A 25658-nucleotide genomic window follows, 5' to 3' on the forward strand; every position below is an offset into this window, starting at 1 on the left:
AGGTTTCGATTATACCCTCCCTTATTTGCACTTGGATGTCTAGAAAATTGGTAATCTGGCAGTCTATGTTGGCTGTGAATTTCAGATTCAAATCGTTCATGTTAACACTATTTACAAAATCCTCTGCCTGATCTTCGGTGCCTCGCCAAACAATGAATATGTGATCTATATAGCGCCAGCACTTGATGATGTGCTCAGACCATGCTGTTGCATGCTGTACCCTGAGGACATGCTCTTCCCACCAGCCTACGTGGAGCCCCGCATGGCTGGGGGGAAGCATGCCACCATGGCCACTTCCCTTAATTGCTTAAACACAGTGTTCTCAAACATAAAAACATTATTATGGAGACATCAATAAATTATCTTTATTAGCATCTGATTGTGGCGGTACATGGTTATCGATCTCTTGCCCAAGTAATATTCCACAGCTCTAATCCCATCTGTATGGGCAATACTGGTATACAAAGTGAATATGTCCATGGTTAAAAAAAGATATTCATCAGACCACTCACAATTGTTTAGTTGGTATAAAAAGTCAGTCGTATCCTTGATGTAAGCCGGCAAACTGGTTACAAACTCCTGAAGAAAGAAGCCTATATATGTGGACGTGTTTTCGAAAGTACTATTAATAGAGGCCACAATAGGTCTCCCAGGGACCTGCGTTATATATTACTCCGACCTTCGTTTATGTTCCAATCCCCTTGTCCATGGGAAAAATGAAAGCAAACTCCAAATTCCTGGTGCAGCAATTGCTGTGGCTACAATGGCGGCCATATTATAACATCTTATATACGGTCAGAAGAAGTGTCAAAAACTGATCACAATGAAAGCAAAAAAATAAATTTGAATAATAAAGAAACAAAACAATATGTTATATCCTTTCATTCAATTTAAAAATAAATAACCTTACATTTTGTATTTTTTTACAGCAATTTCTTTGACCGCCAATACCTGCTGTCAAATCTCATTCCCCATTGGGCATCACATTCAATTACAATTGGCAACCTTAAATTCGGTATACAACATTGGGTACTAATATCTCGCTAATGCCCCAAACTAATAAAAATTATCCTACCACATTGGGTGTATTATTATTCAGTTGCAGTTCAACTATGCACCTATTTAAAATATGAACATATTATGCCAGATGTAATGTAGCCCTGAATTAAACTGTACACATTGTATTCAAGTCAATGCCATGACTACATCAGGAAAGAAAACAATTTATCACAGAGAAATTCATAAACAAATATAGAAATAGAAAATATATCTAAGCTCTTTTGCTTCACACTAATTGAACTGGAAATCCACATTCAAATCAGACATTGACTTCTAAGCAGGGCCTAAAAGATAGAAAATACCAAAATATATGTAAATCCAAGCAAATATTAGCTCATATTCCCGTATGTACATTTTTTTCTCACTCCCCCCTTGTAACTGCTAACGTTTAAAAGAACACATTGAAATAGCTATAGGTGTAGGTTTGGTTAATGTTATACTTAGGTAGGTATCCATTTTTTCTTCAACATTAAGACCAACAGGTTCCCTTGTATTTAGTCTGAGTATATATCTGCACTCCAACTTCCTTAGTGCTCTCTCTCTCTCTATCACCACCTCTTTCTGACTTCTCTATCTGATTAATCACTATGTATCTCAAACGGTTTGGATTGCAATTATGATGTAGTTTGAAATGCCTTGCCACAGGATAAGATTCATCTACATTGTTAATTGCTCGAAGGTATTGCAATATTCTCTTGTGCATTTGCAGTATGGTGCTGCCTACACGGGGCAAATTAATATGTTTACTACAAATTCAGATGTACAGTTTGAATATTTGTTTATAGTTATTCTTTCCCCTAAATCTGTATTCACCGTTGTGGCATTCATACCCTGTGTGCACGGCTTGCTCTTGCTGTATTTTATTAATCCTTTGACAGGTTTGAGCCAAGTGGCTCTTTCCGGATTCTGGTTCTTAACTATACTGTCTTTGACAGACCTTGTCCTCCTATATGTTATAGCAGGTCTATATAAATAACAAATAGTTTTATTGATTTTTAGTTGTACAGCAATGTTGAGGCATTTGCAATAGACTTGTTCTAAAGGTGCCAAATGGGCATTGAACCATAACAGAAAAATATAAAGGAGACCCTGCAAAAAAACACACCCACCCCAGTAATCAAAACATGGCAATAATTGTAGCAAATGCATAGTATAAGAGGAATTCCAATTGTGAGTACAACAATATTCTCACATTCTACCCTCAAACACAATCAAACCAGGGAAGGTGCCTCCCCCTGTGAAAGGAGAATATTATAGTATGACACCATCCCCCCTATATCTTGTAGGATTTATGAGGGCAACCCATGAGTGTGTACACAACCTTCTCCGCCACCATATACAAATTCAACCCCATTTTCAATTCCAATAATGTCAGAGTCTCAGGTGCCACCCAGCGCCTTGCCACATCCCTCTTTACCACAAATAGCCCAGGTTGCAAAACAGAAGTTGTACCCAAGGAACATCTATGTCTGCTGGTATACCCAGCAGAACATGCTGCAGGTCAAACGAGAGGGTCACGCCCACCACTCTTATCAGTTCTCACACCACCGGCTCCCTGTAAACCAGAATGGCTGGGCACTCCCGAGGTCCCTATATGTGTGGAAAAGCACCTGAAGGGAGCACAATACATTAGGTCAGTGTGGGCACCGAGGGAGCTCTCGAGGGCAGGATCTGCTGTTCCAGGTTCACAACCTCTGCTACCTCTCTCTTCTTTTTCCAGGCCAAGGTGATCTGTGCACTATCCCTTGGCACTGCTTTCTAGGCTTTCCACAGGAAGACCGCCGAGTAAACCCACCCCTGATTTTCCTAAAAACAGAGCTACATGTCTATTCTAATATTACAGGCAACTTCTGCATCCCTCAGGTTGCACGCATTCAGGGAGTGATCAGATAAGACCCTGGCCAGGTAATCAACTTGAAATACATTGGGCACCTATCCCCAGGGACAAAGTGATAGTCAAGCCAGAAGAACACCTTGTGCATTCCAGAAAAATAAGAGTAGTCCCTGCGTAAGGGGTGGTGGCACCTCCACAGATCACAGAGGTCCAAGTGGATGGAACCCAAAGGGGCCATCACCAATCTCAAACAATCCACGGACAATGACATGACATTGTTAATGTCTCCCCCACCATGTAGGTAGAGAATGTGCATTCCAACAGGATCGTCAGGATCGCCCTCACCCAGTCGTAAACAGGTTTTTGCATGCGGGTACCTTAAACACTGACCATCATGATGGAAGACTGGCCTCAGATCCCCCTGACCCCTACAAATCGACCCTGCTTATCTACCCAGATCCTGGAAGGTGCAAACAGGGGGTCATTCCTGACTAGTATCACTACAAATCTTGAACCAAAGGTGTATCCTGTGTGTCCCAGCACTGTATATGCACCTCTGCCCAGGAAGCGGCACTGGGACCCCTACAGTTGTATCTCTTGCAGTAGTATGACATCAGGATGCTGGCATTGTATGTAGCATGTGACCAGACCCTGCTTCACCTTGCTACCCAGACCGCTGACATTCCAAGACATTATATGAAGGTGTCCGGTGTCCTATCCTGCATTGTACAGTGTTAGGATTGGGGTTGGAGTCATCCCCTCTAGCATTGCAGTGGGTAGGATGAGTTGATGCACACTCCTCCCTGTACAGAAAAACCTTCCCCAAATAAAACACCAATGTAGCTCCCTCTGCTCCCCACCCCATCTCCCACTGCCCATCACGATTATCAGGAACCATGTCAACTAGACAAAAATTCAAGAGCAGTCTATCGCCCACCCTAAAATGCCTGATTGCCTAGTAGTGTGTAGAACTACCACAGAAAGGACAAGTGACAGTTGAAGTAAAAAGAACCGAACTAGTGGAAGCTCTGTCTTAGAATGAAACGAGAATAAGAAAAGAAAGAAGAATGGAGGGAGGGAGGGAAAGAGACAGAAAGGCTGCCACCAACCCATAGTCCGTCTTGCCGTACATTGTCTATAGCCAGAGAGTCCCATAGAAATCATGTACCACTATGCAAAGTCCCCATAAATTGAGTAATCACGGTTACCAGTGTCAAATTGCTAGCAATTCCAATGGTGATCTGTGGGGGAACCTCCTCTGCCCATACAATGACTGCTAATTTCAGTCATCCCAGTCATCCCTCTGCCAGGGACTAGGGAACAAACAGAGCAGTAGCAGTGCCCACCAGCAGTCAGTATCAAGTGAAAGAAAAGGATGATTCCAGCTAAGCCCTGGGGTCAGGTGTGTCTTCTATCATCTGTGAACTGCTGTTGACAGATGCCGCTCAGGTAATTGCCTCCACCAGGGCCCATGCCACCTTCCTCTCCTGTCTCAGGGTCTCTACGTCCAGTGTCCATCCTGATGCACCACCACCCTGAAGCCGATTACCTGTGCTGCAAGGAGCATGTCTGGTATGACATCTCCTGCTGGCGGCTGCTCTGTGACCCAGAACTCTTCATATCAGGACCACATCCAAAAGGGCAGCTAACACAATGGACCTCCTCCCAGTCCCAAACCTCAACCAGGGAGACAAAGAAATGGGACCAATCCTCGTGAAGGACCTTTGTCTTTGCTGGCTACAATAGCATGTATGTTAAGCCCACAGCATTCAGTTTTTGCTTGGCCTCTGCGATTGACTATCTCTGCTGCTGGACCAACTGGGTGTGGTCTGGGTGTATACGGATCACATGTTTGTCATGTTCCAGATCTCCATACAGCTGAACCTTCCAAAGGTTGGTGTCTCAGTCCCTGTAGTTAAGGAGTTTCGCTATTAGTGTCCAGTGCAGGCCCCCACAAGTGGGAGCGGCGCCAGAGAGAGATGTGCTCTCTCTGCAACAAACAGTGGGGATAGGGCAGTATCGCAGATCTTGGCCCTAATCCATTTCTCCAGGAAAAGTTCAGGCACTGAACCTTCTGCCCCCTAAGGGAACCCCACAAAATTGCACCTCCTGGAGTGACCCTCCGTGTCTTCCGTAAACGCTCCCAGTCTCTGTGTCTGTGCCATCAGGTTCCTCACAGTGGTCATAAGGGAGGCAAGTTCATCTTGTATCTGTGCACCTGTTGCTCTGGGGGTGAATATTTGATTTGCTCAAGCACTCCATCCATCATCCTCTTTGGTATCGCTTTGTTTGCCCTAAGTTGGCAGGGTATGCCCAGACGTGGGTCCCCTGCTCACTTGGCCACTGGATTCAAGCTAGCCTGGCTGATGTTGGCTGATTAGCCAGAAACCGGTCCCAGGACACTTGTTTCCGTTCCAGGGAAGACATATCTTTGCAGTTTGGGCGGGACTGTTCCCATGAGGCACAGGGTCAGACTGATTTGCATATGGCCATGTCTGAACTGGGGTGGTGCAGTGAGCTAAAGAATGATGATGGATTAAACCCAGATCAGTTGACTGGGGGTGAGTGTTTGAGTTGCTCAAACGCTCCATCTATCATCCCCTTTGGTATCGCTAGTGGGCTTGCAGCACTGGTTGTTCCACCCACAGAAGCAGCCTGTAAAAGTGTGTCTAAGGTCTGCCATTGCAGAGCCTGTGTGCAGTCTGGTACTGCCATGTTGATTGGGCAAGTGCACCCACTTGCCAGTCCCTAAACCTTCCCTTTACTTCATATCAGACACCCCTATGGTAGGCCCAAGGGCAGGGTGCATTGTAAGTACAAGGTAGGACAAACCCTGATGTGTGTGGCATGTCCTAATAGTGAATTGGAGCCATTTTTGTTTTTCACTATTGCACGGCTACCTATTCCACATAGGTCAGAATGGGCAGTTAGATTATTACATCTTATAATCCTAATTGACTCAGGTAACTAGGAAGAAATCCAAGTTTAGTATGCCTGAACTCAGAATGATAAAATACATATTTTAGTGAAGTTGGTTTTAACAATCTGTATTTGAAAATATCACTTTTAGAAAGTAGGTATTGTCCTGTTTAACTATCCAAGCCTGCCTGTGCTAGGTTGTGTATTCCTTGTCTGGAGTTTGAGTGACAGGGGCTGGGGGATTCCAGGAGACAGGATGAGTTGACCCAGTGCTGAATATAGAGATCTGCATCTAGATGGGAGGGAGGAGTTGCACCTGGGACCTGAAAAGGGCTGTGCCTTCCTTCCACAATGCTGGCTCCACCTCCAGTGGTGCGTCTGATATCTCTGCCCTGCACTGTGAAAGGAAGGAAGAAGTCATGTAAACAGAGAGCTCCAGGACTGACCAGAGCTGGTTTTGACTAGGCAAAGGCCTCTCTGCCTTCAGGGAACAAAGAGAAACTGTGTATAAAAGAGGGGACCCAGACCCCAGAGAATTAGATCACTTTCAGACAACAAGAAGAAACGTTTGCTGAGGAGTGGAACCAGAGAGACTGAGGAGAGACTATCCCTAAGCTGAAGTGCTGCTTGGGGGATTGGCCTGCAGTGGTTGCCTGACTGACAAAGAAAGGAGAAAGGAACTTTGTGTGCTTTATTCAACTTGTGAAAGATCTTTAGGGCTTGATAGAAGAGCTTGCCTCCTGCTGAAGTCTCAGAGACAACAGACTTCAACCACCAGCTCCCCAAAAGTTATTTGGAAGTGCCTGCAACTGTTTTGGGCCTTCTGAGGGACTGCGTGTCGCAAACAGCTGGAAGCACGACTCATGAAGAAGAAGCGTGTTGCCGTTGCTGCCGTCACATCACTGAAATGTCGCCGCTGTATCTGTTGCATTGCACCGCATCACAAAAAACGTCTTGCAACCTTGAAGAAGCATGTCACCCTCGCAGCCACTGCCGTCACTTCACTGAGCAAGGGTGTCGCCACTGTAGCTGTTGCATTGCGCCGCAGAAGCTCCTCGCATCCACGGAGAAGTGTGCCGTCGTCGCAGCGGCTGTCGTCGCATCACTGAACAAGGGTGTCGCCGCTGCAGCTGTCGCATCGAGCGGAAGCATCTCGCATTGTCGGAGAAGAGTGTCACCGCCTAATCCGCTGTCATCGCATCACTGAACAAGGGCTTTGCCGCTGCAACTGTCACATTGAGTAGAGACATCTCGCAACATCGGAAGAGCATGTTGCATCAAGAAGAAGACACAATTTTTGTTTCTTTGCACCGGATACTCAACGCATCACCGTCTTTGCGTGTAAGGAACTACCGGATCACCATCCCTGCAACACTTTTGCTGTGGAAGCGTTTCGCATCTTAATGCACATTGGCTCAAAGTGTCGCATTTTAAGTTCTAAAGATAACTAAGCTAATCTTACCATTTTAAGTACAGTATTGTGGATTTTTGTTTTTTGTGGTCTTGTGTTAAATCGATATAAAGAATACTTATTTTTAATATACAACTTGTGTGGTGTCCATTTCTAGTGTTGTCACTTGATTACTGTATGTGTTCACAAATGCTTTACACACTGCCTCTGAGATAAGCTTTCTGCTTGTGCCAAGCTACCAAGGGGTGAGCAGGTAGTTATTTAAGGAGTGTACCCCCTTACCCTGACTAGAGATAAGAGTCTGTATTTGTCACAAGTACCTACCTTTTCCAACTAGAGACACCCAAATCTAACAAGAACCAGGCCAAAAATAATAAGGAAGCGCATGAAAGAGCTTAGGCAAGGAAACTTTAGACCACTGCCAGGTACCTTGGGCTCAGAAGTGGATAGAGAACGAAGGGAGGGGATTCGACCAAAAAGAATGATGTACATCTATGTAAGTGACAAGTACTTGGAAAAAGAATGTGGTGGAAACCTTAACATTGAGACTGTTCTTAAAAATGAGGTCAAGAATGTGTTCACCAAGGTGGGCTGATCAATCCAGCATTTAAAACAAGCTTTTTGCAGGACAGGATTCAAGAAGAGGGGCTGTATAAGGACGATGTAGATAGTCTATACAAATATTAAAAATACCCAGGATGTGAAAGTTGGATAATTAATCTATATCTTGTTCAATTAAATTAATAAAGAGCTGAAATGAACAGTGGGACCATGGAGGCAGTGGATAAAGTTTCCAAAAGTGGAACAGAATTGTAATACAAGGAATTGGAACAGAGGTATTTCTGCAAGGGTAGCGGGAGTAAGAGGAATGAGAGAGACCTGAAAGAAGTCTTGGAAGGTAACTTCAGTTTTCAGTTCGTCCACTTATATAGGTAATGGGCTCAATTTGAAGAATGTTATTGTTTATACGCAGTGCAGTTGCACTACCTGGTGCAGAGGTGTCATGTAACCAAATTAACAGGAGAAAGAGAATGCTGCAATCATTTTATTGTTTGTGTGCAGTTCAGAGGTGTCGCATAAGTAAGTTACTGTGAGCAATAGAATGTTGCCGTTAATAATTAGTAGCGGTTTTAATTATCTCACTGGATTGTTACATGCAGAAAGGGTGTTGAGAAGCAAATAGAATATGGGTTAGTGATTATGTGACCCACAGTGGGATGGCCAGACATGAGAATGGTGGAGTGTCACACAAAAAGGGAAGCGAGGAGATTACAAGGGTTTCGCTATACTAGAGGCAAGCAGAGAGGATTTAGGACAAGTAGTATCATTAGAATTGTGAGTGATTCGGGATGCATGTGAAACACAGTTCGTGACATTGGCCCTGGCGCAGATAGGCGTTCCTTGGTAGTCCTCATGGTACCATTATCCTAAGGAGGCCTTCTTTAAAGCGAAATGATGGTATAGTAGCACCTGGATGCTCTTGAAACCAGTTCCCGTTACAGAAACGCAAATTGCTCCCGAATACGAACTTGAAATGAAGCCCTCAGTCTGCTATGCTGGCTGGGTGACCCAACTGCTCGGAAATCAAAGACATTTTTCAAAACAACTAAATAAACAGAGAATAATTAAAATAACGACCAGGGGATATTGCACAGTAAATTAAACACGTTAAAATTAGTGGCACGAGGGCCAGGGAACCGCAACTAAAAGGAAATAAAAGAGGCTGTGGAAAGTACAATTCTTAAATGAAGAAAGCTCAGGGGAATCCCTGAGGCATAGTTAGACGGTCAAAGACAAGCTCTGATCAGGGCCGGACTGGGACCCACAACCCGCCCTGGCAAAGAGCGCGGCCGGCCTCCCCTTCCCCACTGGGTTGGGGGGGGGGTTGGAGGTGTCGCCGAGCTCCTTGCCGGGGCCGGTTTTCGGCCGATTTTGCAGCTATGCTGCAAAAACGGCCTTGTAACAAAAACGGCCCCCAGGGGCCCAAAATCGGCCCCCACCCATTGCATCACACTGGGGGATTGCCCAGTGCCCGCTATGGTCAGTCCGGCCTTGGCTCCGATCAATGCCCACATGGACAGGAGGCAAAATAACCCCTCCTAATGGACGAACAAAATGGTGTGTTCAACAACCTCAGTGGCCTGCAGTTAAAAATTACTCAGCCATATCTTAAGGTCCTTACCGGAACAAGTGCTGAAGTTTATAAGTTTTTCTATTCCCCATCCAGGGGTATTCATTGTGATGGAGAATGTGTGGTGTACGCTGGAGTGATCTGCACATATCTGCCCACTGAGCAGGATGGTTATTAACAAAGGTACGCTTGCTTCAGTAACTGTCCTCTTTTATTGCCTGGAGACAATTACTGAACAGCATACTATTACATATAGGTACATATACAAGTGTTTCATTACAACAAAGTAATAGAATATGAGTTATAGGTAACTCATTCAGAACAGTCTTTGGATGTGCTGTGCGTGTTCATGCAATCAAATTATGTTGTATAGATCAAAGAAAAATTGTAGATGCTTTATTTTAATTTGATCACATAATAGACCCTATTGCCAGGGACAAACATATATCATAGTGCATCTATTAAATGTGAACATTCAAGTCTCTAACCTCTCTTTTTTAATCTCCTATTAGGGTATATCGACTCTGCACTGGAGTGTGTGAAGCCTATGTTGCTGATAAATTTCCATTTTTGTACTATACAGCACAAATGTGTTTCTTTGATCTTCTAAATAATAATGTTATGCACTGTGTCGCAGGGGAAAATACAGGTTTCCCTTAAGTATGGTTTGAGGATTTCCCCTCTAGCTTGCAATAAATTGACCAACTGAATGACTGCTTGCCACAGTTAATTCAAGGATGCACACAACCTGACTCAAACTGAATCCCAACAAGAGTGAGTTTTTCTCACAGGAAAAGAAGGCATACAGCTAGTCCAAGAATCATTCTCATATGGTTCCACTTTGACAAGTACAGACTCTGGAGCCACATTGCATGACAAAAACATCTAACACCACTTGACCTTGCTCCTCAATGTGATTCTTTTGCTTCCATAAGTGCTGGTTCCAACCCATTCTGATGTAATTAACATCTTACTGGATCGGCATCCATTAGGGTCCTCTTCACTCCACTCAAGAGTGTCATGCACGCAGATATCCATCTCATTGAAGGCATTCACAGGCATTGCAATATTCTCCAAAATTCAGAAAATGCGAACAGCTTCCTTTGTTCACACAAAAAAAACATTCACGATCTACCTTAGGTTGAACCTTCAAAACATGGAGAAGTTGCAAGGTTGGGCTGAAAGCGAGGAAAAGGAAGAAGGCAATGACAAGATAACTAACTTGCATCTGATGAGTGCCTACAGTAGGAAATGTCATCACAGTTTATCTACAGCAGACCACCTTCTTCTCAAGTTCTGGACAACTTAAATTCTTGTACCAGTACAACTGATTCATTTCCATAATCTGAGATGGTTTTATGCTTTTATCCCCACCACTCTTTTCCCTTCCCTATATGTACCCATCTTCACCCCATGTCCACTCGTTTCTCTTCCAGCTGTCGCCACTATCGGCCTGACAAACCCTAATCAATCTATTCAATTCTTTATTCTCGAAGATAATCACAAAACAAAACAGATTTTTACATTATACATATAAAAAACATTTAACATAAAATGTTGTTCATAAAAATGTAAAAAAACGAATTACTAAATTATAAAGAAAAATGCAGTAACATTTCATGAAAATTCAATTTCATACAAAGAGCCAGACATAAGAACAACTGAAGATATAACTTGTTTTAAGCAAAGAAAGAGAATGTCCATTTGTGACAGAAACTTCATTCAACCTAGCAGCAGCAGATGAGTGCAAAATTCTGTGAATGTTGAAGGGATATTAAAAGAAACAATATTTAAGAAGAGAAGAACAGATAACACAATGACATTAGATTTTAAATTAAAATACAAATTCTTTACCACATCAAATGAATAGAATTAATAATGTACACAATTCCACAAAAATGCAAGAAGAAAGTGAGTGACCTAAGATCAATTAGAAAAATAGAAAACTTGATTCAATCTAGCAGCAACAGTTGAGTGCAAAATTCTGCAAATGATATAGGGATACAAGAAGAAACAATGTAGGAAAATTAAGACAGGCTACACAATGAATTTGGATACAGTTATAATTCCTTTACTGCAACAAATAAATAGAATTTGTTATGTACACAATTTCATGAAAATACCAGAGGAAAGTGATTGACACAATATCAATTAGTCAAATATGAAATAGAAATAAGAAATATGTAACTGATGGACAGAGTCCAAGCCCCCTAACTAGGGCAAAAACATAAGTAATAATTGAAAGTGGGATGTGATATAATGAAATAAATGTCCTACCTCCTGCCATGAAATGTTCCTATCTAGGTGGGGCTTGGTATAGATAATTTATAGCACTTTTTTGAGTCTCTGAACTTCACTTATTCTCTAATAGTAAAATAATAACAAACAGACTGAAACAAATTTAAAAACACCTTAAAAAACGTGAATATTTCTGAGCAAATTAATTGATTCTTTGGGAAAAGTTGAAACTCACGAGGTTTTGCTACAGTTTTGATGTTATTCTGTATGAAAAATGGCCATAACAACCGCAGGTGATAAGGTAGTAGGGTTGGGCATTCAAACAGTATATGATCAATGTCTGGGTGCCCAGATTCAACAAATTACATAATCTCCTCTGCATGTGCTTGAGGGGGGACCAATTTGACGTTACCTCATTTAAAGTTAAAAGTTACATACGAAATAGAACCAACAAACAGCAACCTCTTGATTTAGATTCCAAGATACATATATGTCTGGCCAACTCTCGGGTTACTGGAGTTAACTACTGTCTTCAATCTTTCCTTCAGTCTGCAATACTTGAAATCTCTTTGATGACTAATAATGCAGCTAATGCTTTTTATGAAAGCTTTAAGTTCCAAGGGTGAAAGCTACTCTGTGTGTGCAGAAAAAGATTTAATGCTGAAGTGGTCATGTGCAAACAAGTATTCATCTACCTTTCCGCAAAAAATCTCTCGACTCATAAAGCCCCTTATAGTATTCGAGGCGCTATTCTTTAGCAGACAACTCAACCGCATCACTCTAGCTAAGCATTGAACAAATAAACTTATCAAACCAAATTCCAGTCAAATGGATGGAGTCAGGTCCAGTAATTAAAGTTCTTTATTTTGTCAAGGAATCTCCATTCTTCTATTTAAATTGATTCAATAGCATAAAGAATAGTATGCGGGATAATTGCTTTAAAAACCAACAACATGTACAAAAAGTGCTTTCTGTCCATTCCATTATAGAATCTGTGTAAGCCGTTAGCGTGTGGCATTGCTTTACTGGATCTGTAGTCAACGTGGGATTTGTTCTTAGTGTTACCTGCTATCATTTTGCCCAAATAAAGATAGGACTCTACAGGGTCAAGTTGCTTGGAGCCTATGCTCTAAACAAAGTTGCTAGCTTTCATGTTCTTTCTAATTCTCAAAAACTATTTGTGGCATTGTGTATTTCTGTAGAGCCTTCAGCTTCTTATTCAAACCCATAGGAGTCAGATCCATAATTATGATATTGTCTGCATTCTTTAGACACGGATATGGGCGGCCGCCTATCTTTGGTGTGTTGCCCTCTTGGGAAGAAATGCAATGATGTAGACCAGCTACATGTAGAGAGAAAAGGATTGGTGCTAAGAGGCAGTCTTGTTTAAGGCCATTTTTTGTAGGAATTAGGCCGAAAGACCTTGATCTCCTCCTAAAAGAACAGGAGACCACATATTGGAATGCAGAGCTATAATCAGAGATAAGAGTGCAGGGGGGGCATTCCTAGTTTTTGCAGTTTTTTCCAGAGTGTTGGGTGATCTAGCTAATCAAAAGCTGTTGTAAAATCTATAAAAGCCACAAATATGTGTTACTTATGAGTTAGAGTGTACATCTCTTCGATTAATTTCAACATACAAATATTATCTACTTTACAATCTTTCCTAAATCCGTTTGTTCTAAAGGGAGAATTTTCTCTTCAAACACCCAATCATTAAGTCGATCTAGAATGCTGCGTGCGAAAACTTTCCCAACTGAGTCTTATAGGGCTATTTGCCTGAAGTTGAACGGTTGGTGCCTAAGTAACTTTTTAAAGAGTGGAATTAAAATACTGCCATACTAGGAGGGGGAATCTTTCCTAGCTGGTAGCAATATTTAAAGAGAGAAGCAAGAAGTGTGGCCTACAGCAGAGGCTCTTTTTTATGAAAGACATTGGAATTTGGTCTGGGCACATAGCTCCTGAGGAACTCATTCTTTTAATGAGACCTACAACATAACACCTTGATAAGCAAGGGTAGAAGCCAACAGAGTAGATGAAATACTTGAATGGGTAGGGCTTTCTATAGAATTTGGGTTAGCTATGTACAAATGTATTAGATAACGTTTCTGGTCTTCCTCTCCTATGGGGATAGGAAGGGATTTTGCCCTTGAGCTACAGCATTCAGATATTTTTTCCCAGTACTTTTAGGCATTGTTCTTTGATGCCCCTTCCTTTAGGTGGATCCAATTAGAGTCTTCCTTTTTTTTCTAGGAGAGCGTTTTTTACTGAATCTTTTCTTTAATAGGAAGACAGACATCATCTACTCAGACATTACAAATATTAATCTTGACATTGCCTCCCTGTCAATGCGAGTATCAGACAATGTGATTAAAATCCATGATAATATTAAGGCCATTGCTATTATGACTCCATTAGTTCATCTGGTTGCTTCTCTCCAAACAGCCTTACTTGACTTAGAAAACAGAAACAGACAATATAATCTACGCATCTTTAATGTTCCAGAGAATATTGAGGTTTAAAGTTGTCATCTCTTGCTGGAATCTACTTTACCAAAGCTCCTAAATTTTACATTTCCAGAATGATTCGAAATAGATAAGGCCAACCCCATCCCCTTCCATCGCAAGCCTCACCAAACTAAATTTTGACAAATTACATTTGAAGTTTTAAGACACCATCAACTTTTTCTCATCAGTAAGGCGGCACAAGAAATACCAAGTCTTGTTACTGAAGCTAATAAAGTCTTTATTCACCAAGATTTAGCAAAAGATTTTCAACAACAATTCTCAGACCTGCATTCTTGATCACAAAATGCTGGATATAAATATCACCTTTTTGGCCCATCTACAATGCGTATATGGAATGATGATGTTTCCAACTCCTTCTCCTCACTCTCTGACCTGATACACTTTTTAGACCAACATGTTCTTATTTCCATGGTGTCTCAACCTTCAGTTGACACATTGTGATGTTATGTCTTTTTCATAGCAGGTATATGCAGTGGGTCTAGTCTTGCTTCATACCTCCTTCTCCAGTGTTCCATTAGATATGAGATTTTGGTTGAGGATCTCCATATATGTTGTTTGTCATGCTTTGTCTTTTTTATGTTGGCTTTTTTTATGTTGGCTACATCCTCTTCACTGTCTTTTTACTTTCTTGGGTTTTCTATTTTTCAATATCTTGATATGGCTCAGCAACAAAAAATACTTGCTGTATCTTTGAATGGTAAGTGTTTAGGACATCCTGTCAAAAGCCGACATTTTTTAGAATATTTAAAAAACATTGAATACTGTTGTTTGTTTTTACCAGAAACTCATGTTAATGATAAAATCCAGCATTCAATATCGAATGGATGGGTAGAAGATATAGTTTCATCCCCTGTTGCAAGACGTGAAAATGGTTTTGCTTTAGTCTTCTCACACAGAGCTCATACACAATTACTAACTCATCATCACGATTCAGAAGGTACATATATTTATGCACAAGGTAAAGTGAGAGAACACATTTTAAGCTTTGTTAACATCTATCCTCCCTCATTTAATGATCCCTCTTTTTGGAAAAATATCACTACCCAATTAATAAAATTAGAAAATGCTCCCCTCGTCATGGGTGGTGATTTTAATCTTATTTGGGATCCATTATTAGACATTGCTCTGCTTTCAAATTCAGACCCAACAAAGCATGCCACCCTTTAAAGCCATTTTTTCTGCTACTAAATTGATTGATTTTTGGAGATTGGCATATCATACAGAAAAATAATTTACCTTCTTTTCGAACACGCACTCCACTTTTTCAAGGATTCACTAACTCTTATCCTCACGTAACCGATGCCACAAGATTACTGACTCCACCATATAGACTATTACAATTTCTGACCATGCTTTAATTTCCTTCTCTCAATCAATATCAAACACATGCCGTACCAATAAAAGATGGAGAATGAACTGTGATATAGTTCTCAATCGAACTCTTTCCAAACAGTTGGCCTCCATCATAAATGATTATTTTATTAACAATAACTCTACAGATTCTTTCAAAATTAATGAATTCGATGCATTTAAAATAGTTGTTCGATCAGCCAGATTATCTATCGTGGCTCATGAAACGAAAGCTTTTCATGCTCATCTGTCCAAAATAGAGAAACACACAGCAGATCTTGAAAGGCTTTTTATTACTTCTCGAGTTTCACAATACAAATCTCAACTTCAGAAGTACATGGATGAATATGATAATATGCTAGATATAAGAGCAGAACTAATTAATTCAGACGAAAAATCAAGCTTTCATTTGTATACTAACAAATCTTGCCACATTTTAGCCAATTACCTACGCATTATAAATGAAAAAACTCAAATACCTGCCATTAAGAGGAATGATAGTACCTTACTTACTACCACCGAGCTGATATTGAAGGAATTTTTTATCTTTTTATACCTCCCTGTATTATACACCTACAATCTTACAAGATGATGTCATTAATACAGTCCTCAAATTTATGATACAGATTGATTCACTTTAGGAGACAAGATTGTTATTCAAGAAATTTACTCAACCATCAAATAATTACATTCCAATAAGTCAACTGGCCCAGATGGTGTCCCAGCTGAATTTTACAAATGCTTTCAATCTCAACATGCTCCTATTTCACTAATCATTTACAAATCTCTAAAATACTTCCATGATGGGTGGCTCTTTTAACGAGGCCCCCATTATTGACCTTCCAAAACCCAAATAAAGTTTTTGCTTTGGTTCCCAATTATTATATGATATCTTTTATTAACCAAAATTGCAAACTTTAAGCCAAAACGTTAGCAATCAGGTTATCACCTATTCTCTCCTCAATTAGCCAACCTGACCAAAAAGGGTTTATGAATTGTAAAATGGTAGCTCAAAACACTTGTTTACTGTGCCATGTTCTGTATTTTGCTTATTATCTTAATTATCCGGTCAGCTGATTAGCCTGACATGCGGAGAAAACATTTGATTGCATCAATTGTTAATTTATATTTCAAAAACTAGAAATGTTTAATTTTGGTCCCCCGTTTTTAAACATGGTTAAAGCATTATACTCATCACCATCTGCTTTCATTTTTTATAATGGAACCCTTTCTATTCCTTTCAATTTATATAGAGATACACGCCAAGGTTGCTCACAATCCCCTTTAATATTTCTTATTGCCATTGAATATCTCTTATGCTCTTTTCACATTAACAAACAATATACTGGTTGTTTTTAAAAATACTGAGGTAAAACTGTCTGCCTATGCCGATGATGCTTTATTATATGTAAATGAATCTGCTACTTCTTTACCTGTTATCCTTGATATTATTCAACAGTATGCAGATGTGTCCTGTTATTCTTTGAATATCAATAAAACTGAATTATTTCCATTAAATATTTTATGTAACGCTAAAATGATAGCACATATTAACTTCCTATGGGCACCATCAACATTAAATATCTGTGGATAACCTTTGCTGACTATTAAAAATACAATTGAAATTAATTGCTCTGAAAAGCTAACTACCGTGAAAGAGAAATTAGATAAATGGCCAACCCTTCATTTAAATTGATGGGGACATATTGAAGAACTTAAAATGACTATTAACCCTCAAAATCTTTGCAATTTATCTATGTTACCCTTAGAATGTTCCTCTATTTTCTTGACCAGTCTATATAAATGAATTACTACATTTATTTGCAACAACAAACCTACGTGTCATAGCCTTAAAATTTTGCAAATTCCCAAATGTGAAGGGGGAATTAGTTTACCTGATTTTAAGAAATATCATATATCTTTTCTTATTGCACAAAGCTCACTACATCAGACTGTTTAACCGAACAGGACATATAGCTTCTAAAGTGTATAAAAAACATTCTGCTCAACCTTCTCCTTTTATGGCTCTGAATCAAAAATGGTCTTCAGATATACATACATAATCTACAAATGCACAATGGAAAGCTTTCTGACGAGCTAATGTTGTCACTTCTCTCCCAGCCACTCTTATACAAACTAATATTTCTCTTTTATATCAATGTTTTTGGTCTTAAGTTAAACTATTGGAATTTAAACTTTTACATTCACCAAACTGTTTAATTTGGGTCTGATGTTTGGAATATTATTACCCAATATTTACAATTCAATTACCTTTATCGTTTCCTATGATAACCTACAAATTATATTCTTTTAAAACTGTATTATCTCTTGATGATAGTATACTTTTTGATTTTCTTATCTCTATTGCGCTAAAATCAATTACTTCAACTAGGATTAATGCAAAACTATTATCTGTTAATGCTTGGTGGGAATGTATTATTTTCCAGAGAAATGGACGATCAACATTAATCCTGTAATCGTTATGACTGGTCTTTTGCTAGGCCCAAAGTGTGGTGTATGTTGGACTCACATATTAATACATGCAATTCATTATAAAAAGTATATTATCTTATTTTATTCTGTACTTTTCATTGTAGCCCTATTTTGTTTTTATCTCTTTGTTTAGATTTAATGATTTATATGGTCCATTATATTGGTGTAAGTTGATGTTCACTTGTTTCTCATAAAATTGCTTTCACATTTAGTTTCTTACAATTACGGCAAATCAAAATTACTTCAATATTCAGTTTTTCAGTGCTTTCCAGAACTTCAGATAAGATTGAATTGCTTGTAAATCCAAAGGAAGATTATTGCAAAGTGAGGCTACTTTGAAGGAGAAGGTGCACCTGCCTTGTCGATATTACTTAATCCTGCATACACAAATCACGGAGGTCTGAGCAGAAGGAAACACATTAAGGATATAGCTGTTGCAGATAAAAGGGACTAGTATGACACAGTGCTTTGAAACACACACAGAGTATTTTAAACACAGAACGCTTAGCTAAGGGCAGCCAAAAAGCTCATTTAGACGGTTTGAAATGGGAGCAGAATTAGGGAATTTGAGTATCAGTTCTTTTACATCTCTCTGAACCAGTTACATGGGATGGGTAGTAGCTGCAGGCAGGTCTAAGTACAGGACATCAGTAGAATCTAGATGAGAGCCTACAGTAGACTAAATATTTTTGAAGAGGGAGTATTCTGTAAAAACTAGGAACTCTTTCTTCAAAACATCATTATGGAAGACACAATTAGAAGCAACTTTCACAATAAAGTGAATTTTTACATCAAACTGAACACCAAAAATTTTACAAATAAGCAGGGAGTAGGACATGGTCCTAAAGAGTCTGGCAACCAAGCCAATTATGAGATCAAGGGTGGTCCTCCCATCACTACCACTTTTGTCTTGTCTGCATTTAACATTAGGTAGTTGGTATGCATCCATGCTGCCACTTCTTTAAGACAGCTGCGAAAGGGTTGATCAATCTCCAAAACCCCCAATAAAATGAGAATGAGTTGAGGATCATTCATGTAGCACATGGAAAATAGAGCAAAAGAGCATTTGAGTTTAGCGAGAGGGGCAAAATTGATGTTAAAAAAGTAGAGCTAGGGGAGGAACTCTGGGGAACACCATAAGTCATTTAAACAGATGAAGAACTATAAGGAGGTCAAATATCTTCCTGACTCCAATTGGAAAAATGGTACATAACCCAATTCAGAACTTCCCGTCCCCTGCCCTATGAGATCATCCCCTTACAACCTGTTGACCAGCATCAACGACAGAAGATAAATCAAGCAGGATTGGAGCCCTGGTCTAAAATCGTGTTATCCGTGCCGTTAGTTGCCAGAAGTTGATGATGATGATGATTAGAGCCTTGTATAGCGCAACTTTACCCGAGGGCGTCAAGGCGCTAGTGATGGAAAAAAGCTGATTTGAGGAAAAAGAAAAGAAAAGTGCCAATTAGAGATATGCTTCCCTGAAAAGCCAGGTCTTCAAGGCCTTCCGGAACTGGGAATGAGAGGGCAGATCCCTAAGTTCCGCAGGAAGGGTGTTCCACATCCTCGGAGCAAGGGAGGAGAAAGCTCGCCCGCCCCATCTTGCCTTAAGAATTCTGGGAACTGCGAGCTGGTTTTTGTTTGCTGAGCAAAGGACCCTACTAGGGACATAGAGAGACACAAGAGGCCTAATGTCTTCTGCCCCAAGCCCATAAAGGGCACGGTGAGTAAGGCACAAGGTCTTGAAGTCAATCCTGGCTTGCATAGGAAGCCAGTGCAGGTCTTTCCTAATGGCTGAGCCTGATGAGCGCCTAGGAGCATCCACAACGAACCTTGCGGCCGCGTTTTGCAGGATCTGGAGACGCTGGACAAGATGTTTGGAGATTCCCTGATAGAGTACATTACAATAGTCCAGGTGGGAGGCTATGAGGCCTACTGTGACCTGTTTATGGGCTTCAATTGACAGGTAATGTACAATTTTCCTCAGGATTCGCAATACCCCGCAGCAAGTTGAGGCCGTCCTGCTGACTTGTTTATCGAAGGAAAGTGAGGAATCAAAGATAATGCCCAGATTCCGAGCTGACTGAGTGGGTGTAGGGCAAGTGCCAAGGGCGGAAGGCCACCAGTCCGCCGACCAAATCTCCTGCTTTCCTCCAAAAATGATCACCTCCGTTTTCTCCCCGTTAAGTTTAAGATAGTTTCTTTCCATCCACTCCGCTACTGCCTTCATGCAGGCTTTAAAATTAAGGGCAGTGATGTCCGCGGCATGTGAGATGGAGACCATGGTCTGAGTGTCGTCAGCATAGGCTACGACTTCCAGACCAAAGGATCTGACAAGCCTGGCAAGCGGTGTTACATATATATTGAAGAGTGTGGGGCTCAGGGACGAGCCCTGGGGAACCCCACACTGCACAGGCTTGACGGGGGAGAGATGGCCGCCCAGCTTGACCCTTTGTTCGCGCTGAGTGAAAAAAGATGTTAAAAGACTAAACGCCGGTCCGTCCACTCCTATTTCCTGCAGACGCCTAGCCAGAATGGCAGGAGACAGGGTGTCGAAAGCGGCGGTCAGGTCGAGCAGGACCAGCAAGGTAGTCTGGCCACTGTCGACCTTCGCACCTATGGAGTTAGCGACAACTGTCAGGGCGGACTCGGTGCTGTGGGCTTTACGAAAACTGTGTTGGGACGGGTCAAGAAGGCTGGAGTGATCTAAAAAAGCACTGAGATGAAAATATAAATGGGTTTCCAATATTTTCGCTGAGGCAGGAAGCAGGGAGATTGGGCGAAAATTTTTAAGAATCCCAGGGTCTAAGGTAGGTTTCTTAAGGAGGGGCTTAACAATGGCCAATTTCCAGGGCTTCGGGTAGACTCCCTCGAGGATAGCCTGATTAATCACCTCTAGGAAAGGAGGGAGAAGGGCATCCCTGCATTGTTTAAAAATTTTAAGAGGGCAGGGGTCAAGAGGGGATCCCGACTTCAGGTTGTCCAGAAGCAGATTCATTTGTTCTAGGGTAAGTAGAGGGAAGTCAGAGAAATAACCACCCTGTGGTGCAATAGAGGTTGCAGCTGGTAGAAACGTCTCCAGGTCAGAGGGGGGCCCTAGGTCATGGTTCAGAGTTTCTAGGCCTGAATAGATGTTGGAGATCTTCTCGTGGAAATAAGTAGAGATTTGATCACAAAGGTCCTGTGAGGTCTCAATAGGGTCGGGTAATTGAAGGGCACACAGAGAGTCCACAATCTTAAATAGCTCCCGCGGGGAGTTAAGGGAGGAGGTGATCCTGGTGAAGTGGAGTTACTTTTCTGCCAGCACAGCGGCTTTATACTCCTTAAGCAATCTCTTGTGGGTGTCTTTTTCAAGGGGATCAAGATGGAGTCTCCAGAGCCTCTCCTGCTTTCTGCAGCCCTGCCTAAGCACTCTGAGAGCATCGGAGAACCAGGGTGCTGTGGGGCACTTCCTAGCAATATAATGTTGCTTCAACGGGGCCAGAGTATCAATGGCTTTGGAAATAGCATTGTGAAGGTCAAGGGCCGAGGTGTCAGTTCCCATGGTGAGAGGAGGTGTATGACTAGGCAGCATAGGGGCCGGAGTTTCATTATTTATCCCCTTAAAATTTCTCCTTAATTCCCATCTGCTAGGGTCTCCCTGCACAGCATTGGGAGGAAGAAAGGAGAAGGCAAAAGGGACAGCTAAATGATCGGACCAGGACAAAGGAAGGGGAGTCCCTGTCTTTATTCTAGGGTCATTCAGAAAGACTCCATCCAATGTGTGTCCCGCGGATGTGTGGGCCCTATCACAGTTTGTGTTAAGCCACAAGAAGTCATATAGTCCAACAAATGGATAGTATCTCTGGAGGTGTCATCCTCCAGATGGAAATTAAAATCCCCTAGAATAGTGAAGTTGGTCCTATCCATATAGGGTTCTAGAACTTGCGATAGATCATAGCCGAAACTAGATCTAGGTCTCGGTGGCCTGTATATCAGGATGCCCGTAAAGGAGATAGTAGGAATGGGGCTAAGAACAAAGTACATAGCCTGAAAAGGCAATACAGAAAGATGTTCAATGTGACATTTTATCGAAGATCTGTGAAATATTCCAAGGCCCCCCCCTCTCCGGACCTGCCTATCCATTCTAGCCAGGGAATATCCCTCGGGGATAGCATTTAATAATTCAGGGCCAGAGGACTCAAAGGCCCAGGTCTCGGTGACAAATGCCCATGCAGGGTTTCTTTCAGAAATAAAGTCCCTGAAGGTCAAGTTGTTTTTGACTAGTGATCTGGCATTAATAAGGAACCCATCCTCAATGACTGGTAAGGGGGGCTTGGGTTTCTCAGCCCTAGAGCGCTTGTAGTGGGACGTACGACGGGATGAGATAGGATTTCTCCCATAGCAGTGACACAAGGGAGTATTGAGAAGCAGCTCCGGGGTGAGCGTATGATGACAGCTCTTACCGGGGGGTTTTGGTGCAGTTAGCATATGTAGATGAAAATAGTGACTAACCTGGCCGTGTCTAACAGGACCAACATCCATCCCGGCCTCCGGCGCCTCCTTAGCGCTGACGGGCGCAGACGGGCAGGACTCTGGCACGACTTCGGCACAGGTCCGGCGCGTCCGCTGATCGCGTCCGCTGCGCGGAGGCATGCCATCCTGTTTTATGCTCCTAGCTCGCCTGCCCGACTGACTTCCTCCAAGCCCAAGATGGCCGCTCGAAAAAGATCCCCTCGACCGGCCGCCTCAGTACCTAAATCGTCTGAGGGCTGGCCCGAAATACGGGGGATGCAGGAGTGCAAGCTCAAATCATGTGAGGGCTCTGAACTACAAGTGCACGGCGCAATTTAAAATACTAAGTAAGTTTTTGTGGTTATTTAAAATTGTTAACAAAACTGAGCCAGTTTTACAGATTCGTGGCACAGCAGGGAAGAGTAAGCAGAAATAGCAGTGTGAGTGAGAGGGCAACCTCCCGGCTTCCGCCTCAGGAGGTAGGAAAAGCAAACAGCAAGCAAGAAGTGAAATGGTACAGTAATTTCTCAGAACTGCTGCATTCAGGGAAGTAATAGTATATAGTATATATGTTAAAGGTGTCAAGTGTGTCCTTAAGCTGGTCCTAAAGAGGAGGAAAAACCCTCCTTGTCAGTCTTTTAGATTTATTTGCAGACAAAGAATAGTGTAGAGATGAACAGCAAGCCAATAGAGGTTCAAGGGTCAAGCAGGATGAATACAGAAGGCATGCAGCAGATTTTACAGTTATAAAGGATAAAAAATCAGGGACAATATTAGTGGCAAACAGAAAATGAACACAATAAAAAAATAAAGGCCACTTGTAGATTCCTCTTTCTGGATGATTTAAACAGCAACTGACATCACAGGAAAAACTCTTCTTCCATCATGGATTGTGAATCCCAGATAGGTTTCCTTGATTGCACCACCATCTTGAGCAATCTTGGAAACGTGTGGCATCAGTTAGCCATAAGAAGAAGATGCCAAAGCTTGACATCCTTTGTCCCTGGTTTTGCTCCACTGCATCATACAACTTACAAAACACCCCACTGGGTGACCATGAGTGAGGAATGCCAATAGGTTCTGTGCAACAGGAGTGCTCAAATACTCTGTTTGTAACTTCTGGTAAGCTTGTAACGCTCTCTACATTTTTGCTACAGAGGAAAAAGGCATCTAGACTGCCAATCAGCTTTGACTTTGACACTGAGATTATTACCCTGGCTGAGTGCAGAGCTAAGCCATTGACTATAATCAGAGGGAGCCCTGTCGTTTAGGAGGATGTGAATTTAGGAATTTTCACTGTTTTCAGTGGGTTTGTGTGTGTGTCAGTAGTGGGCCTCCTGCTCAACCTTCTAAAGTGATGACCCTCGAACAATGGAGGTGATTCTTCACAACTTATGAACATTTTCCACCCCTTTGACTTTTCTAGCTCTTACATAATGGCCATTTTTCTTGACAGGTTTTGAGCATTTATGTCAAAATGATGGCTCTGGCATAATGGTTGTAATTTCTGGCGTAATGTGATTATCCGTGATAAGATGGTGCCTATCTCTGGCATATGGCTGGTCCTGTCCCAAAGGTGGTCATTCTTGACATATTGTACACATTTATGGTCCATGTTGCAGACCCATGGTATATTGGAAGTACTGAAACTATGGGGGTAATTCTTCACACTTTCTGGGCGTCAGTTATGCAAAGTCATTTCTGGGAGTATATTGATAATTCTTGACACATTTCATTTTTGGCATCCATGGCACCCTCACTGCATTATGGTGGTAATTCATGACACATTGAGTGCATGCATTACATGACTGCCCACGCAGGACTTAAAGCTGGCACTGACCTGACGGTGGTAGTTATGGCAAAGTTTGAGCAGCCATAGTAAGAAGGAGCCAAGGCTGTACTTTAAATAGTTTTGAGTACAATAAAGTTCAAGCAGGCTCATAGTAGATAGGAACAAGTGAAAATCGACATATGCAATGCATATACCCCTGTATATGTTGAGCCAATCTTCTTTCCAAAACCCAGGACAAATACATCAATGCCAATGCCTAGGTGTTGGAGAGAGACTTTGGCATTGTGAAACATACTTATTTTTTTCATGCCTCATCCATACCTCCTTGATCTGCGCTGCTTCCTACATTCCTCAACCATCTACACACCATTCTGACACCTATCGGATTTTGGCCCATTCCAGTATTTACAATTGACTATGTGGTACTATCTTTCTTTGCCGTTTGCAGATGTAAATAATCAACCTAACCTATCCCATGTTCATGTATATTGCCTACCGTTTGTATCATACGCCCTTTTGTTATTCTTGTAACGTGCTCTGTCACCTGAAAGGGTCTTATTCATGCTATAAAAATTTCTAAAATAAATAAATAAACCCTGTACGTGTTACTGTTTTATGAGTGATGGTCTGTAGTCTCTAGCTCTGACATGTCACTCTCCCATCATGACATCTTAGGATGACTGAGTTTAACACTAGCCAGAACCACTAATATTAAGGATCAGTATCAATGTGACCATTGACTATTTTCTGCACCTGATTTTTTTGTTCTTGAGCAGACATCACCATTCTGTGTGAGCACGCAAATTCCTTCTACCAGCTTATCCTCATTTAGTTCAAAGACAGTTGTAAGTCCAAAAAAAGTAAGTTTGCACATCGTGTGTGTGTTTTGCAGCATCGCAGCAGGGTTGATATTAGCAAGAAGTTTTTGTGTACTATTTGTTGCATTGTATTGTAACATTTGTATAGCACATACCTCCCCATGTGGAGTGCTAAAACACATATCCAGAGGGATAGCAAGTAAAGTCCACATTTGTAAAGCGCACAATCACCCGTAAGGGTCTCTAGGCGCTGGGGGCCGTCGGGAAGATTAAGCGAGCTGTTGCCCAGAGTCACATGGTGCTGGGCTACCCTGCCGCCGGAGCCGGGGATCGAACCGTGGTCCCCAGATTCCAGCGTCAGTCGCCCTGGCCGCGGCGCCACACCTCTCCCCTGTTTTGGGTTTGTGGTTAGAAGGGTGTTGTTTTGAGGGTTATGTGAATTGTTTTCATGTTAGGCATGCTGACCACTGAGGTATGGTTATTGTATTATGGGATGCAGCGCCTGACAGTGTGAAGGGTGAGGATATGTGACAGATAGATGTACAAATTCTAAGAAGGACTAGGGAGCTTAGCCACAGTTACAGCAGGGTGCTG

Source organism: Lissotriton helveticus, chromosome 4_1, assembly GCF_964261635.1.
Source record: "Lissotriton helveticus chromosome 4_1, aLisHel1.1, whole genome shotgun sequence".
Classification (NCBI taxonomy): domain Eukaryota; kingdom Metazoa; phylum Chordata; class Amphibia; order Caudata; family Salamandridae; genus Lissotriton; species Lissotriton helveticus.